Raw genomic sequence first — 19,039 nt, 5'->3', positions numbered from 1 at the left:
AATCTCGGGTGAGTGGTTGTGAAAGAGGTTTTCTGTGTGGTCCCTTTAAGAAGAATCCTGGGTCTGATAAGTCTGTCTCTTTCTCCCAAACAGTATCCTGGTTTGTTTTGCAGCTAAATACTGTCTGTATGCCTCTTCTAGGCTCTGGGGTTGCAGGCTGGGGCTTTGTTCCTGGAGCCCAGAACCCTCCCTTCTCCACTAAACTCACTTCCTGCCATGTGAGTCCTTCTGGGCTGCCATTCACTCTGGGGAGCTGGGCAGCCCTTTCTACGTTTCCGCTTTACCTACCAGTCTCAGTGTGGCTTCTTCAGTGTTCCTTGGTTAAAGAGTCCTCTTAGTTTAGTTCAAAGTTGTTTTTTCCAGATGATGGTTCTTAAAATTAAGTTGTAATCCACTTTGGTTCTGGGAGTTGGAAGCTGGTACGTCCTCCTACTCCATCATCATCTTGCCCCTCTTCTCTCTTGTTTTTTTTTGTTTTTTTTTGTTTTTTCTTTTTCACATAGAACTGAGGAGTGAAAATTTTATTGACAACCTGTTGTTTTGATTGGTAGCCAAATATTCCATAACAGAGCATATATTCATGGGCTAAATACTTGCTATGGAGATATTAAAATGTAATAAGAATTAACTAATCATTTTGAAAATCTAAATTCTAAACCTGCTCTGGTTTAGGACATAAATGACATTCTCATAATTTTGATTTCCTGCAATTCAATTGAGTTCAATATTTTTTATTTTTCATTACTTCCTGTCATATATTATAGACAGTGGTGAAGAATACACATTATTTCTGGCTTTGGTAGTAAAATTAAATGCAGATTATATACATGAGAATTTAAGTCATCTGCTAGAGGTTTTAAGGTAATAAAATTAATGTACTAATCACTGTTAGCTTAAATCAAAGAAGAATGTCAACCTCAGACCAAGATTATTTTTTGTGATAACATCGAGCACATCCACATTCTCACTTAATAAATCTTATCTGACTTTGCCTTGCATTCAAGGCTGATAGATATTCCAGATGCTTTACCAGATTCTGGAGAAAAAATAAAATGAACAAGATATAGTTCTTATTTTGGAGTTCACATCTCTTGTAACCACAATTCCACTGCCAAAGGGGGCTGTTTCAAAAGCTTTATGTGTGTGTGTGTGTGTGTGTGTGTGTGTGTGTGTGTGTTCTCTCACATACAGCCTTCCTCACACACCTCTCCCCTCACACAAAGCATAGTTCTGATTCACGGCCTGACAAAAGACTAGGTAAATATACCCCTGAACTATGGCACTACATTATTTTCCTGAATTATCCAAATTCTTTGTAAATTTAATAGCATCCAGTCAGCTGGTGATTGTTTGAGATGACAATGTGTTCATGGACATGACCAGTTCCATAACTGAGCTCATGGACTTCTACCTGTTTTCTAGCTTTTGGAAAAAAAATGATCCTAATGTTTGCATTTACAGATAAATAAATATACAGAGTTCATTCTGGCATGCAAAGATTTCATTATTTTGGAGCCATAACTACATTACGGGCCAGGCAAAGGAACTATAAAATGTTATGGGTCAGAGAGGATAGAATAAAAATGGTGTCTTACTGTCAGAGCTCCAGTTTCTGGCTTTATTCTGGGGAGAAATTCAAGGTAACAGTTGGCTGTCCAATACCAGCAAGAAAGAGGTAGACAAGGTAACACATAAAACTGTGCCTAAATAAATAAATTAATATTTTTAAATATATAGATTTAGCCTTTCTGGTGGTGGCACAGTGGATAGAGCATTGACATGAGATATTAAGGACCCAGGTTTGAAACCTCAAGAACGCCAACTTGAGTGTGGGCTCACCATTTTGAGGTGGTTCACCATGGGATGAGCATGGGATCATAGATGTTACCTCATGGTCACTGGCTTGAGCCCAAAGGTCATTGGCTTGAAGCCCAAGGATGCTGGCTTGAGCAAGGGGGTCACTGGCTTGGCTGGAGCCCTCTCACCAAGGCATGTATGAGAAGCAATCAATGAGCAATTAAAGTGCCACAACTATGAGTTAATGTTACTCATCTCTCTCCCTACCTTTCTCTCTCTTTTTCTCAAAAATAAAAAGACCTTTTAAATGTAAACCTTTTAAAATTTTAAACTTACTTTCTGTAAATCCATAGGAGCAGTGGGCCTGAAAGCTTAGTGAACATAAACATCGCCCGATGATTTTTGAAAATTATTTATGAATAAATTCTACACATTGAGTTTCTAATTGAACTAATCTGGCATAAGTTCAATGTTTCTGATGTAGTTGAACTAAGTTTTACATTTCTGTAAAAGAGAATACATTTTAAAAAGAAATAATAAGGACAGGTAGAAATACTTCAGATACTATGACGTGACCTCATAGCTGCTGTTTCACATGTGGTTAAAAATAAGTGTTAAAGAAAAAAATAGTTCATTCATGGCACTTGTTAAAGAGTAAGAAGGCAGATTATTCAGGACCACTCTGACAGGTAGGGAACACCAATGGCATTTTGCTGTGGGAAAGAGAAATTGGAGTTAACTTCTAATGCAACATACAAAAGAGGGAATTTTTAAAATTTATAACCAAGTGTGGCTGGCCATGCCAGTGGATAGAAAATTATGAACAGAATTATTTGCATCAGACACAAGGGATGATGTTGGCTAAACTAACCTAACAGGATTCTTGTTGAAGATAATTTTTTCATAAATCATTTAAAGAATAGTGGAGGATGAAGAACTCAATTAGATACCCAGTGTGATCAGATATCTAAGATAGAAGATTCTAGCTATACTGACTTCCTAAACTTACTTTTTCTCATAATCTTTATGTTTATCTCAATTCTTGGCTGTACTATCAATTTCTGTTTCTTAAAATTTTATGTTTCTTCAAACAAATTTTACATAAAGATATTTGAAATACTCAACTAAATGCTTCCAAAATATTAAATATTTTCAATCAATTACTGAGCATGTCAGTCAGATTGAGAGTTTTTAAGAACTACATTCTTGGCACAAAAGAGATACATGGGAATTCAGTGTTAGCAACTTTTTTAATCTTTCCAGATTTCTGTTTCTGATTTTTTAAAAATAATTACAAAGATCAATTAATAAGTTTGTGTCCACAAATGTTCTAGCACTTTAAAGTAGAGAAAATTCCTTAAACTTTGTCCTTTACTTATTTCAACCATTATAGGAGGATAAACCTAGATTGATAGTGCTGATTGACTGAATTACTATGAAAGGACACATTGTGATCTACTACTGATACTTTTATCATCTATGTACCATATTTATCTGTAGACAGAGCTATTAGAAAATAAACGTGTTGGCTGTATAGATGGTTAATAAGAAACAAGGGAAGAGGAGCCCTGGCTGGGTAGCTTAGTTGGTTAGAGCATTATCCTGATACCCCAAGGTGGTGGGTTCAATCTCCAGGCAGGGTACATACAAGAATCAACCAATGAATGCATAAATAAGTGGAACAGCAAATCATTGTCTCTCTCTCTCTTCCTCCTTTCTATCTCTCTCTAAAATAAAAAATAAAATAAAATAAAAAGAAACAGAAGATGAATATTGGCTTGGTGACCTACAAGTCTACAAATTTTGCTTTAGATAACTAAATATTGCAAACTGCCTCTAACTGGCAGATTATATGCTTTGTAGAAACACCTAATTATAATTCAAAAGTAGCTACAAGACTTTCATATTTGAGAAATTGGAAAGGTAGTATTTTTTTTATGCCCTAGAAAGATCATCACTACTGCAGCCAGGACCTACCAGTACTTTCATTATTTCATCCATTTTCTGTATATAAAAAGTGCTATTAAAGGTGGTAAGTTCATGGGTGAAGCTCATCCCATCAATCAACCTCACTGAATTCAGGAAAGGTCTTCTTATTCTGACCTCACCCAGATGGTGACTTATTTTAATAGGAACTTCCTAGCACTAAGCTCTTTTTTTTTAAAAAGCAATTGCTACATTTCTTAATCTGGAAGTGTTTCTGAATTTAAATGTGTTATTTAACTTTAAAAAAATACCACAAATTAATTAACTTTTATTATCTTAATATTTAGTATGTAAAGATGTACAAGACAATATGGTATTCATCCCTACAGAAGAAATGCAGAAACAACAAACAAAAAATTTAATATAGTTTGTAGGCCCTGGCCAGTTGGCTCAGTGGTAGAGCATCGGCCTGGCATGCAGGAGTCCCGGGTTTGATTCCAGGCCAGGGCACACAGGAGAAGTGCCCATCTGCTTCTCCAACCTTCCCTCTCTCCTTCCTCTCTGTCTCTCTCTTCCCCTCCCGCAGCCCAGGCTCCATTGGAGCAAAGTTGGCCCAGGCGCTGAGGATGGCTCCATGGCCTCTGCCTCAGGCACTAGAATGGCCCTGGTTGCAACAGAGGAACACCCCAGATGGGCAGAGCATCGCCCCCTGGTGGGCATGCTGGGTGGATCCTGGTCGGACGCATGCGGGAGTCTGTCTGACTGCCTCCCTGTTTCCAACTTCAGAAAAATACAAAAAAAAAAATTAATATAGTTTGTTAAATGTTATACTTGAGGTAAGATCAAGGTTTTTAGTCATGCAGATGAGAAAGTATTTAGTATTCAACAGAGGTGACATCAGTAACTTGTAACTTGTATATTGGGTAGTGTGGAACTGTTTAGAAAAGGTTAAAACAATTATTGCTCAATTTTTCTTAGGCACACACCTGAACACATTCCCTACCATCCCTTGTAGTTAGGTGGGGTAGTGTGATTGGGTTCCAGCCATTAGGTTATTTGGTGATAAGTGTATAACACTTTTATGCCTGATTAATCAATATTTCCAAATGAGATCTTCTAATCTCTTAGTACTTATTTCAGCTGAATCATGGTACCTGAAGCAGTTTTGAAAAAAACATGTTTAGATGATGACAGAAGCTCCATAAATCCCACCAAGGTAGCAATACCTTGATCTTTCTCTACAGAAGAAAAAACTAAACTGTTAGGGGGCAGGGCACTAGTTAGAGCAGTCATGACTCTAGCTTAAACAATTTATATGAACGTTGTAAGAAAAATCTGTAATTAGAGAACTGCTCTCAACTTCTGAAAGTCTCCTCCTGCTTTGGAGTAAAAACTAAAGTTCTTAGGCTGGATCACAATGGTCAGAGTCTCCTGACCTTCAGCTAAAACCCAGGCCTCAGGTCATGTCTCTCCCAACTGTGCTCGACTGGCCTCAAGGTGCAGTAAGTGTCCTGCTGTTCTTTAACTTACCAAGAATGTTTCTGTTCCAGGGATTTGCTGATGGCATGCCATCTGCCTGGAAAACTATTCCCCCAGATATTTGCATGGTTCAGAGTTGTGTATCCATATGCTTTCTTAATTCCTTTCTTCTCTTTCCTTCCTTCCTTCCTCCCTCCCTCCCTCCTTTCTTCCTCCCTCCCTCCCTCCCTTCCTTCCTCTTTTTTCTTTTCTTGTTCACATCAGAGTCTAAATCTATTGTTTTTCTAATTTTTATTTTTTTAATTATAATTTACATTCAATATTATTTTGTATTGGTCTCAGATGCAAAGTATGGTGATTAGACAGTCATACACTTTACAAAGTGTTCCCCCTGATGTTTCCAGTGCCCACCTGGCACCAGACACAGTTATGACAATATTATTGGCTGTATTTCTTATGCTGTACTTTACGTCCCTGTGACTATGTTGTAACTGCCAGCCTGTACTCGTCAGCCCGTTCACTTTTCACCCAGATGTTTCCTGCTGCTACGAATGCTGGGCTGGGGCTCAAGCACCACCAGCAAACACAGCAGAGTCAGTGCCCTCTGGAGCAATTCTCGACGTCAGGGCCAGGGAGGTACATCCTCCTCCATCCTTCAGGAATAGACACTCAGGAGGCACTTGATAGCTTTCTCAGAAAATCTCAGAAGAATCTAAACCCTGTGGCTCATGGTGGCATCCTTCAGAAACACCTCCTTAATCCTTCCCAGACCTAATTCTTCTCACTACCTCAGCCACGCAGTGTACTGCCTGCACCCGAGTTCTCTTCCCGTGCTCGGCTCTCAGGAGCTGATATGCTGCCATTGCATTTGATAACTCAGGTTTGCTGGCTCATTCCTCTGTGTGCTTTGTGATGTTTGAACAGTAATCTCAAATCCTGTGGAACCTTATCTCTGGAGGGTATTTTTTGGCTCGACTTGAATGCATATTCCTCCCTGCAGCACTTCAATTGCTTTGCCCCAGTAGTTGGGGGTTTCTAGCTTTTGAGGTCGTGTAGCCATAGTGAATTCTGGCTGTAAAGCCAATGAGGGTACAGGAGAAATCTTAGGGCCCTGGCTAGTTGGCTTAGTGGATAGAGTGTCAACCCGGCATGTGGATGTGTGGGTTCAATCCCCGGTCAGGGCACACAGGAGAAGCGACCTTCTGCTTCTCTTTCCCTTGTCTTCCTCTTTCCCTCCTGTAGCCAGTGGTTCGATTGGTTTGAGCATCAGCCTTGAGCACTGAGGATAGCTCATGTAATTAGAGCATCATGTGGGAGTCTGTCTCTCTATCTTCCCTCTCTTACTTTGAGAGAGAAAGAGAGAGAGAGAGAGAGAGAGAGAGAGAGAGAGATATCTTAGGAGGAGCTATGTGGCTACACTTAATTCTTTTGCCTCCAATCAACCTCAAAGCCAGTCAATGGCAGGCAGGTCTTGCATTGTCTGACATTCTCTTTGGTTACTATCCACCCACACAGGGAGTGGCACTTTTGCCTATGTTCGGCTATCCCCATCTTTATTGTCACATCTTGGATTGGAATTCCTACTCTGTGGTAGGTCCAGAGATTGTCTCCTACCCTGTTGACTAACAAATGCTCTGAGCACAGGTGCTGGTCTCAGAACTGATGTCCTAAGATGTTTCTTGTTGTTTCTGATCTTACCCACAATTTCCGTGATTCATTGAATGGATATTTTTAATATTCAACCCAAGATTTTTATTTGCTCAGATCTAGGAAGGTTTCTCAAGATATCTAGTTCAATAAATAGCCAGAAATGGCTCATTTTCAGAGCTATCTTTTAGTACATAAGAAAAAATATATTACTCTCTAGAACCATCCTCCTGTTACCCATAAGATAGAGTACTTATCTCTGTTATATGGGACCCTTGCTAGGTAATTCCCCTAACTTTTTCTACAGATGTGTACAGACTAATTTTCTCTTTGCCCTCATTCTCCTTGTTCCCCTGCCTACAATATTTTTTAAAAACCCAGCTTGAGAGCTACTCAATATGAAATCTCTATATTTATCATAGATAAAAATTTTCTACTTCCTGCCATACATATCTCTGTCATGGCCCTATGACTTCATTGCTCATTTTTACTTACCTTGAATCTATAAAGGCCAGGATTATAGCATTTTCATCTGCCTTGCAAAGCTATATAGCATATTTCCTAAGCCATGGTCATTCTTTTTTTTTATTATTTTTTTAGGTGGGAGGAGGAGAGATACAGAGACACAGTCCCGCATGCTCTCCGACCCAGATCCACCTGGCAACCCCCATCTTGGACTGATGCTCTGCCCATCTGGGGCCATGCTCGCAACCAAACTATTTTTAGCACCTGATCCAGAGATGCCACAGAGTCATCCTCAGCACCCAGGTCTATGCATTCAAATAAATTAAGCCATGGCTGCAGGAGGGAAAGAGAGAGAGAAAGAGAGAGAGAGAGAGAGAGAGGGAGAGAGAGAAGGGGAGAGGAAGAAACCTGGGTCTTCCACATGCCAGGTTGATGCTTTACTGCTGAACCAACTGGCCAGGGCCATGGTTGTTCTCATTTACAATTTCTCTCTCCTTTTTTTTTTTTTTTTTGCTTTTTCTATTTAATGAATGAATCTTCACTTGTGTTGTACATATTTAATCCATACTAACCTCTCTAATAAAAATATTGAATTTTGCTCTTTATTAATGAGAAATTATAGACTCAAAGAAGGTTGATAAGTCACCTAAAGGCAGCCACTTAGTCAGCAGTTAAACTGAGTGTTAAACAGAGTTCTAGCTCACGCCAAAGTTTATAGTATTTCAATTTCACCAGGCCTCTGCTAACACTCACAAGGCCCAAAGAAAAGTCCGAGTTGAAGCCTGCATATACATCACTGTTAAGCTGTCGAATAAAATTTGTTCTAGCATTCTATCTTGACAAACATACGCTCACAATGATTTGAAAAGTCAGACCACATTTAGAAGTTTCTAACTCCTCAGTGTTTGGTGCTAGACCATGGCAGGGCAGGAAGAGCGGCCCCTGCAGCCTCTGGCCACTGCTGTTCTTGCTTTTCTCCCTAATGTGGCTCCATTCTGTGTTTCACATCCAACCACGAGCCCACTCGGGTCACCCCATAAGTCTTAAGTGCACGTTGGCAGCTTGGAGGTCCATGAGCCATCTGGAACTTTGGGGTCCTAAGTACCCAGATATTAATCTAGAGAAGAAGAGTGTGCTTCTTATTAGGAATGTCCCCTTGGCCACAGGACTGCTGACTCCGTGAGAAGGGGCACAGGTGGAGGAAGACCAGAGCAAGAACCTCCGAAGCATAGAACCCAGAGAAGGAGCTGCTCTGGCCTGAGTCTGGAAGAGGGATAATAATAAAAATAAAAACTGTGAGGCCATTCATCAATAAATCATTAGAAACACATCCCAAAACATCCAAGTTGTAATAAAAAGCCTCATACACCAAACTACTCAAAAAATATACAACCACCGAACTGCAGATGCAGGGAACCTGCACTTTATAAGAATAGGACTTGTTAATGTGGTGATTATGATAGTCGTTCTTAGCATTATTCTTTGAAACGTCCCTCAACCCTCCAAAAAACTCTCTTTACCCGAGTGTTATTTCTCTATCAATGTCTTAAGGTGAAATATATAAGGAAAAAAAAGTGAGGATGATGTTGAACTTGGTAATAATATAATTATATATGCAGTTATATTATTCAACACATTTACATGTATTTTTTTTTTTACTTCTTTTCCAAGTGAGAGGAGAGGAGATAAAGAGACAGACTGCCGCATGCCCCCTGACCAGAATCCACCTGACAACCCCCCTCTGGGGCCGCTGTTCTGCCCATCTGGGGCCATGCTCACAACCGAGGTATCTTTAGCACCTGAAGTGGAGGCTTCTCAGAGCATCCTCAGTGCCTCGGGCCAGTGCGCTCGAACCTATTGAGCCATGGCTGTGGGAGGGTAAGAGAGACACAGAGAGAGAAAGTGGAGGGAGAGGGGTGGAGAGCAGATGGTCACTTCTCTTGTGTGCCCTGCCTGGGCATAGAATCTAGGAGATTCACATGCCAGGCCAACACTCTACCACTGAGTCAACTGGCCAGGGCCAAATTTACATGTATTTTAAATCATTTCTTTTCCAGTCTGCCAAGATTTTCATGCTTTTCAATACATGACAGAATAAAGTTCTTAGATCTCGTCAGAGTCAAAACAATGGCATAAAGCCTGCAAGTATTTATGTTTTTTCATTACAGGAGATGTTCTGTGAATAAGTTTAGACAACTGCTTCTCCTCAGTGCTTTTGTATAGCTCTCCCTGATTTACACCCTGCGCCTCTCCTTGCTAAAATAAGACCATTAAGAGAAAATGTTTGTCTTCTGTTTTTAAAGAAATGACCTTCATTTTATCTTTATATTTTCCTGCATGGTTTTCTTAAACTATCTATCACAGGCTTAATAAAACCCTGGAATAAAGAAGCATTAGGGAAACAGAAATTATGCACCTCATTTTTTTTTTTTTTGGAAACTTACAGAAGCAAAGCTGGTTTGTTTTTCTTGGCTTATAAGTCAAAGATTAGGCAGTTTCACTGTTCAATTTGGCAGCCTGAACATCTGGCTGTAGGACATTTCAATATATATACTGAAGTAAATTAGAGAAACTAGGATGACTATTTCATCTATTTACCACAATTGTATGTTGCCGTCATTAAAAAAACGCATTATTATGTCCTCAGGAATATATATCTGGACAGATGTAGGAGAGTGTCACCTCCCAGGGGTTATACACCTCATTGAACTGAAATATTTCCAATTTTCATATACACGTGTTCACATATGAAAAGACATATGTTCGCAACAATAACAGGGATCCGAGGGCTTTATTACTTTCATTTGGAAAGAACATAACATTATTTTTCCTCCACAGTACTGTTGAAAGTAAACAACAAAAACAATTTGAATGGAAAAAAAATGACAGACCTCTGCTTTAATACTGGTTTTAGAGGCCAAAGTCAATGACATATTGTGTCCGTCCTCGCTTTTTTAGAACTATTTTATCACCGATTCGCTATTAGTGGTGATGAGTAATCCAACTTCCTGCTCAGCTTCTCGGTATTGCCCCACATCTAATTTCAGACACGTCTTTATCTTTCTTATAGATGAGAAAACTAAAACCTACATTTAAAACAGAAAATCCTTGAGAATTTGAGAATTGACTGAAGATTAAATCTGCCATTCAAGAGGGATAGGAGGATAAAGTCAGGACAAAATCAAGCCAAAAATAAAGCAAAAAGCAAAGAATGCGAAGAGGCATAAGTAGTGTTTTTTGCCTTTGTTTCTTTATGGTCCATCTCTAAATATATCCTTGTTACCACAACCAAACCAAGTGCAAAAATGGACGGAACTCCTCTTAAATCCTCCCTGTTGCCACTCCTTCCCTGAATTAACTACTGCAAATATGATTCTTTTTTGTGCAGTTCTCTAGAAATATTCTATGAATACATAAATACATGCACATGCACACACGTGTGCGTGCACACACACATCGCTTTCTAAATATCATATTTTCAACAAACTGAATTGATCTCTATATTTTATTCTGGAATTTGCCTTTTTCAGTTACGATGTCCATAACTCTCACAGACCAGTGTATATCAGTATATCTAAGTTTACCATAGTACTCGTAATTAACATAAATTAACACATAGCTTAAATATATTATTAAATTTAAGTATTACTCTATTAATTAACATTCAGGCTTCTTCCATCATTAGTTATTTAAAATGATACTGTATTTAATATTGTTGAATGTAATTCAGGAATATATATCAGGAATGTATTTTCTTCCATGAGCAAGCATTTCTTAAGACTAGTTTAAGAGCGATAAGATTTATAGATTAAAGGTTATGTAATTTTGTTTGTTTGTTTGTTTTTTCCCAAAGTTAGAAGCGGGGAGGCAGTCAGACAGACTCCCATATGCACTCAACCATAATTCTCCCAGCATGCCCACCAGGGGGCGATGCTCTGCCCATCTGAGGTGTTGCTCTGTCGCTGCTGGAACCATTCTAGCACCTGAGGAGGAGGCGATGGAGCCGTCCTCAGTGCCCGGGCCAACTTTGCTCCCATGGAGCCTTGGCTGCCAGAGGGGAAGAGAGAGAGAGAGGAAGGAGAGGGGGATGGGTGGAAAAGCAGATGGATGCTTCTCCCGTGTGCCCTGACCAGGAATCAAACCTGAGACTTCCACAAAAGCCAGGCTGACACTCTACTGCTGAGCTAACCAGCCAGGTCCAAGGATATGTAATTTTTGATTTGTGTAGATAGTATGAGATTCTATTATTAAGAACTTGCAATGTTCAATCATAAAAATCATGTAAGAGACTGTCAATTCCTCCACAGCCTCTCTCAAGCTAACTATAGTCCATCACATACATATATTTGAACCAATTAAAAGGTAAAAACATAGTCAATCATTATTGTTTTTCTTAGCATCTTCTGATGACTAGTATAGTTGATTCCCTTTTTAGTCCACTGATTATTTTTATATCTTATTCCATTTATATTTTCTTCTATAAATTGCTTATTTATTTTAAATAATTGGGGTTTATTTGAAAAATTAAAACTTTCTATGGAGCTTTATAGAACTCCTTTTTAAAAAAATACATGCATTTTATATGAACAAGTATCTAAACATGTTTTATTTTCTTGTTTGCAAATAGATTTCATGCCTTCATCTTCTCTCTTTTTTATGAAACCACAGTTTATTTTTACACTTCAAATAATTCTTCCAGAAATGTGTCCCTCGTCGTAGCATTTCTGAGTCTTTCCATGTGTAAATGTTATTTCTTTTTCCTCCCATTTGAATACTGGTATTGCGCAGTGTGAAATTTTATTTTCCAAAGTATTTCCCTTCAGATAGCAAAAAATATATATTTTTCTATTATTTTCCAGGACCCAATACTGATATTTTGTTTTTCATTTATCTTTTTAGATTATTTGAGTTACCTTTCATTCTGATATTTTGTGGATGTCTTTAATGTTGGCATAAAGAAATATTAACATAATATATATAGAGAGAGAGGTTTAGGAGTATCTTTAAGTTTAAATTAATCTCTGTGATTACATTATGGTTTACTACAGTATGGATACTCATGTATCCATATTCAGATATATTTACAGTTTTATTAAACATATGATTATTCCTTATCCCATTATGTTATTCCCCCCTCCTTTTAAAAATCTTATAAGAGCCTGACCAGGTGGTGCTGCAGTATATGGAGTGTCAATCTGGGATGCTGAGGACCCAGGTTCGAAACTCCAAGGTCGCTGGCTTGAGTCCAAAAGTCGCTGGCTTGAGCCCAAGGTCACTGGCATGAGTAAGGGGTCACTGGCTTGGCTGGAGGCCCCCAGTCAAGGCACATGAGAAGCAATCGGTAAAGACTTACCTCACCTCGAATACAAACTAGTAACTCTATCATTCTTTTTAAAATTTATTTTCTCCTGATAATTAATACAGCTGATTGTTTTCCATGTTTATTGTTTTTGGATATTATCTTTTGTAAATTTCTTTTGTAAAGCACCAAATGCAGGTGTTTCCCCTTTTTTGATGGAGTTATATATATATTTTAATACTGAGTTAAAGAAGTTGTGCATATATTTCTTCCCACTCTCTGGTTTGCCTTTCCACTTTCTAAATGTCTTTTTGATAGACAAAGGTCCTGGTTTTGATGTGTTGTTACTATCCAGGTGTTGTTTTAGGGGTAGTGATATTTGTGTTGTAGGTCATAAAGATGCTCTTCCTGTCTTCTTATAGAATATCAATGTGTGTGCACGTATGCATGCTTAACGTCTTACACTTAGTCGCATGGTCGTTTGTGGTGGATTGTTGCTTATGGAGTGAGCTAGGTGTCAGGACTCTGTTTTCCCATCTGAATATCCAACTGACCCACTTTCTCTATTGAAAAGATGCTTCATCCTGACCTGTGGTGGCGCATGGATAAAGTGTTGACCTGGAACACTGAGGTCTTCAGTTCAAAACCCTGACTTCCCTGGTCAAGGCACATATATGGGACTTGATGTTTCCTGCCCCTCTCCCCTTCCCACTCTCTCCTCTCTATAATGAGTAAATAAAATCTTAAAAAAAAAAAAAAAGATACTTCATAGACCACCAGAATGGAAATTCACCTTTGTCATCAATTGAGGTAACTATTTTTTCAAATAAAATGTAAAACTATGTTAAAACAGAAAAAGAGCTAATGAAATATTTGAGTCTTATTGTAAATAAGCTGAAGGCTACTTCACTGTGTATAAGGCATTACACAAAAAGGATTCATTCTATAAAAATCAAGAGGCCATATGAGTCAATCTATATTAAATAATTTACTAGTTCATAATATCAGTCAATTAAAAACAAAATAATTGGGGTGATGAACACATATTACAATTTACAGATGATATATTATAGAACTGTACACCTGAAACCTATATAATTTCATTAATCAATGTCACCCCAATAAAGTCGATAAATAAATTTAAAAAATTAAAGACAAAATGAGGCCACTTCAAAGGAACGTTACAAAACGTGTTATAAGGTTTGGTATTAAAATTATATTGTACTCTATGCTGTACACCTGAAAAAAAATTATTAAATGTAAACTGTAATTAAAAACTAAAATTAAAAAAGACTATTGTGGGATCAAATAAAAGCATGAGAAAGCACTTTGAAAACTTAAAAATATGATATGGTGCAAACAATATAGTTTCTGAAATTATTGCTTGAAACAAAAACCTTCATTTATCAGAAAAAATAATCCTTAAACATGTTTATAGATATTTGTTTAATAATGAAAAGAGTAACTTTTAAAATAAAGTGGATTTACAAGTATAATATTTTCCTGAATTAAATTTTTTTTGTAAGTGAGAGGAGGAGAGATATTGAAGTAGACTCCCACTTGTGCCCCAACTGGGATCCACCCAGCAACCCATCTAGAGTGATGCTCAAGAACTGAGCTATTTTTAGCACCTGAGGCTGATGAGCTCCAACAAAACCATCTTCAGTGCCAGGGCCATGCTCAGACCAATCAAGCCACTGGCTGTGGGAGAAAAAAAAGGGAGGAGAAGCAGATGGTTGCTTCTCCTGTATTTCTTGACTGAGGATTGAACCCAGGACATCTGCATGCCAGGTTGACACTCTATCCACTGAGCTACCGGTCTAGCATGGATTAAATTTTGTGCATAATTTTTGCTAACAGTAGTTAGCAAAATTAGTAGAATTTTCACATAAGGGCTTCTTAGAATATTGAGTGATAATGATACCGGGATAAGCAAAAGTAGGTTTTTAGTTTTTCATATGGAAAAAGACATTCAGGTTATGATTATTATAATAGCTTTATCACCTCAAAAGAATGTCACTCACAACTGTAAATCAACTGTTGCCTACCCCGTATATATGTTTTCTAGTCATTTTAATCTCTGGTTGTTATTGAGGTAGAGTTTAAGATCCTAGCTTGAAGTAGAAAAAAAAAGTAAGCAAAGTAATGACAGAAATGTGATACATTTTAGTCAAAGGAAAGTTAAGAAAGTTATTTGCTATTTTCAATCTACATTATGCTACGAATATGGGATGCATTTGCATAACTTTTGGGGGGTTCCCAAAAACATTCTATTAAATATCTTAATTTTTTATACTGATGATTAAACCAAATGATTGTTCATATCAATTTTAAGACAGTACTTTCTCATAAACAACCAGTCTTCTCCCTCCTAAAATTTTAGCCTATTTTTTTCTTGCTCTTTTTAGAATGACAGTGATGCTCAGTTCATCAATTTTCTCATTGAACTGTAATTCTGATAAACAAACACACAGAACACGTCTTCAGTGGGTGTCTGAGGGATATCAACTCCTTCCCTTGGAGAGTGGGAGAGAGCCTTTGTTTTTCCCCGAAACAAGCTGTTGACCTTAGTCACAAGTGACTATGTTGATAAGTTCTGCATTTGACTTTGGTCATTAACTTTTTGTCTGGATTTAGAAGGGCTTCAGAGGGAATTTTTTGGCTTTGTCTATTCTGGTCATTTTAATCTTGACTATTACAGTTAAATAAACTTAACATGAAGTAATTATCATATGTGACAACATCTAAGAGCTCACTGGACTTTAAAAGCAACACAGTTATTAAGAATTATTGAATTATCACTCTCTGAAGCAAAAAATTATATATCTGTATATATTCATTAACCTAAGAATTCTCTGAATAATTGTAATTATCTCATATGTAATCACTTTCATATATAATTATATATTACATTGTAGGTATTGGTCTCTGTTATCTTTTACTTCCTGCTCACTGGGTTCTGTGATGGCATTTCTAAGCCAGGAGACCATGAGGCCAGACTTGAATGGTGTATCACATGGAATTCTCTTCTCCCAAACGTTCTGCTTCTCTTTCTCATGCTTGGTGGGGCCTTCTCCCATATTATTTTAATATGAGAGGTTGCTTCCACAACAGGGCAGTTATTAAAACCTACAGATTGATTTTGGATGCATAGGAGCACTTTTTTACTTGTAATTGTTGAGTTTGCTTTAAAACACTCTGTATGCTTCAAAAGACACACCCACCTCTCTGATCTTGTCACTTCTGGGAATGGCTGGAAGACATGACTGCTCTCTGTGACTCTGTCTGCTTGGACTGACCCGCATCTGTATTATTAAACTTATGCTTAGCAAAACACAATGGGGGTGGCAGGTAATTTGGAGAGAAAAGTTTCTTTTTCCTTAGACCCCAGATAGTAAAAGATACTTAAAAACTTCCTTTAAGCAGTAGCTACGTGGCATTTTTGAATACATTTTTAGGCAAATCTTGTATTGATACTGTGGGCATCTAAGAGAATTTTACATTTGAGTTTAATAAAAATATAATTGTTTCTATTCTATCTAAAAACTAGCTCTATGTCAATTGACATGATATGTCTCATAGTTTCTTAAGTCAGCAAATATTACTAGCACGTTTGGCTCATATTCATTTTTCTAAATAAACAAGGACTATCTTCATAGGGTCATTTTTAGCTGCCAAAAGAATGAATTGACTTTTGCCAGCAATGTTTATTTCTTTTCTATCTGGGAGGCATATGTGATTGAATAATTATGAGGACTTTGAAATCAGACAGACATGACTGTCACTCAACTTCATCCAAAATTAGCCGAGTAACTGTAACAGGCACGAAATCTCTCCGGTCTTTATTATCCTGAAAACTGTTTAACTATTACACAGGTGTTAGGTAAAGGTCAAGTGAGACCATACGTACGTTGACCAGTAGATTTTCTAATACCTAGACAGGGAACAACAGCACTTGCTTTTTGTTTTATTTTCTGTTTGCTCTAAATATGAAAAATAAAGTAATGTGTTTATGTTCACCTAGAAAATGTTTCCACTTTAATGAAGTGATTTCATGGGAGAGACCAGGGTGATCTCTAGCATTTAATGTCAAGAACAATTGAACACATGTTTACACAGCACAGGAACTGGCCAGGCTTGGACCTTACTGCTCTTTTTATGGCCATGAAGTAAAGCATTCTTGAAGTCCCCGTGGTGCACTTTTAGCCATCTCAATATTTTCTACATTAAGGTCATCATCTGGGTCCTTATGAGAGAAGAATAAATGCCGTGAACAAGAACGGGAAATGAGCAGGGGTGTGCTAAAATAGCAAGCTGTAGCTTATCCTCACCCCCCACACCACACACACACACGCACACACACACACACACATATGCGCACACACACATGCACACACACACATGCACATACAGACACACTCTCCTAAGTTTCCCTTCCCTTTGACTTCTAAGAATAAAGAAAAAACCAAAGGAAAGATTCAAAGCAGATGTCTAGCTACTCGAGCAATTCTACTTGAAGGTGATATAAAATATCTGAAAAAGACTGGGCAATACAGGATTGGGAAATTTTCTACTTGCTTATAGTCACTCAAATCTATTTAATAATAAGTTTCTATAGCCTTAACACTGGCCTCAATATATACTTCCCCTTAAGAACAAGACCTGTACACAAAGTGTTATCTGGCCTTCTCATTAGCTTGTAAGTTTATTCTTAGGTATATCTCTCTTCAGATTTCTCTTTCAGTGAATAGATACACAGGCTGGATAGTCTCCATTTGTCTCTCTAGTTCTACTGACTTTTCCAACCTGATTGATGCTTCATGAGGCTTATACGCCTATGGCTTGGGCTCCTTCTCATATACGGGCTTATTCGGGTTAGACTGATGGGAGGCCTGGCAGAAGACCAAAGGACAGAGGACAGACCAGGGCACTTATTTTCCTGTTCCTTCCCTGCTGTGCTGTGAGTTGACAGTTGTGCCTCGTTTCTGTGAATAGTGGCTTTCATCAACCTCTATCCCTTCCTGGAATCCAGGAGTGGTGATGGCTTCCAATTGTTCCTAATGTCTGGATGCTTTTGTTTCCCTTAACCCTGCACACATTTCTTATTATTGCCCTTTAATCAAGCCCTCTTCCATCATTGCACTGAGTAAATTCTGAGTGTTCTTCTGGTGTCCTGAATATTACAAATGATAATGACAATATTCTATAAATGAAAAACTGTGCTGGATATTTAGACATATTTTATCTCATTTAATTATTTTAGTAACACTTCAAAGTGTGTAACAATATATCTATTATAAAGGTGAGAAAACTGGGACCCTACAAGTGGGGACTATAAAATTTAAGTTATAACTCAGTTTTATGCCACTAAAATTCCCTTTACATTAACTATTAACTGCTTATTATGTAAATCTGGCCTTTACAGAACTGGGACTAAATACAACAGACTCTTGGTAAACATATGACTGTCTTTACATTCATCTGAGATCACTGTTGGGTTGAGCCTTCAGTCCTTTACCCCAGGTCCACTTTATAGATAATTATAATATTTTGTGTTCCCCAAACCAGGAAAGTTTTCTCCATTCCACTTGACTCTTTCAAAGACTTTTAATAGCTCTGATCTTGTCACCTCTTTACTGGAGACATCTTCACAAACTGCCTTTTCCATATCACAGTTTTTCTTGACGCTTTCTTCCACCATGCCTCTTCTTGGCTAGTTTCTCCCGCTCATTCTTTCTTCCCGTCGGCCCCCAGTACACACTAGGATAAATCTAATTTAAGTTGGATGGGAGTGAGGCTTCTCCTGGCTGGGAGATTGCTCACTTATGACTGATGATAGTGTGTCATGAAGAATATTCAGGCCGATGGGCTGTGACCTTCCTTTGATTATCCAGGGCTGCTCCTGTAATAACTCCACCAAGGTATGTCAGAACACACTGCAGATACAGTCATCTAATCGCCTGCACTGTGTTCTTGTCCTATATTGAGCAGAAATTCTCCATTTCAGTTCATTGCCCATAAAGGCCATGGAGGTATTTGATCAGAACACCCATAGTCACTGTGATGTTGTAGACGAATTTTTTTTTCTTCCCTTCACATCCTTTCTGTCACCTGAAGAAAGATAAACTCGAGCTCAATGGGATCGTGGCTAGATAAAGTATATTTTCGGAAATGGTTTCAATCACGAGTATACCACTTTGATATGGTCACTCAGACTTTATTAGCCTTGGATTTCTAGATGAGGTAACTTTTTATGTAGTGAAGGAAAAGAGAACCAAGCTTCAAATATGAGGACGAAGAACCCCAATCTACATATGTCCTTTGTTTGAGTTTATGGAACTCCCTGAACCTCAGCTTAATTACCTGCAAACAGCTCTGGCAATCATAATTATCTACTGTTTATTAAATATCTATTATCAGCCTGAC

The sequence above is a fragment of the Saccopteryx bilineata genome, chromosome 2 (genome assembly GCF_036850765.1).
Source record: "Saccopteryx bilineata isolate mSacBil1 chromosome 2, mSacBil1_pri_phased_curated, whole genome shotgun sequence".
In the NCBI taxonomy this organism is placed as follows: Eukaryota; Metazoa; Chordata; class Mammalia; order Chiroptera; family Emballonuridae; genus Saccopteryx; species Saccopteryx bilineata.
This window is presented reverse-complemented; position numbering follows the sequence as displayed.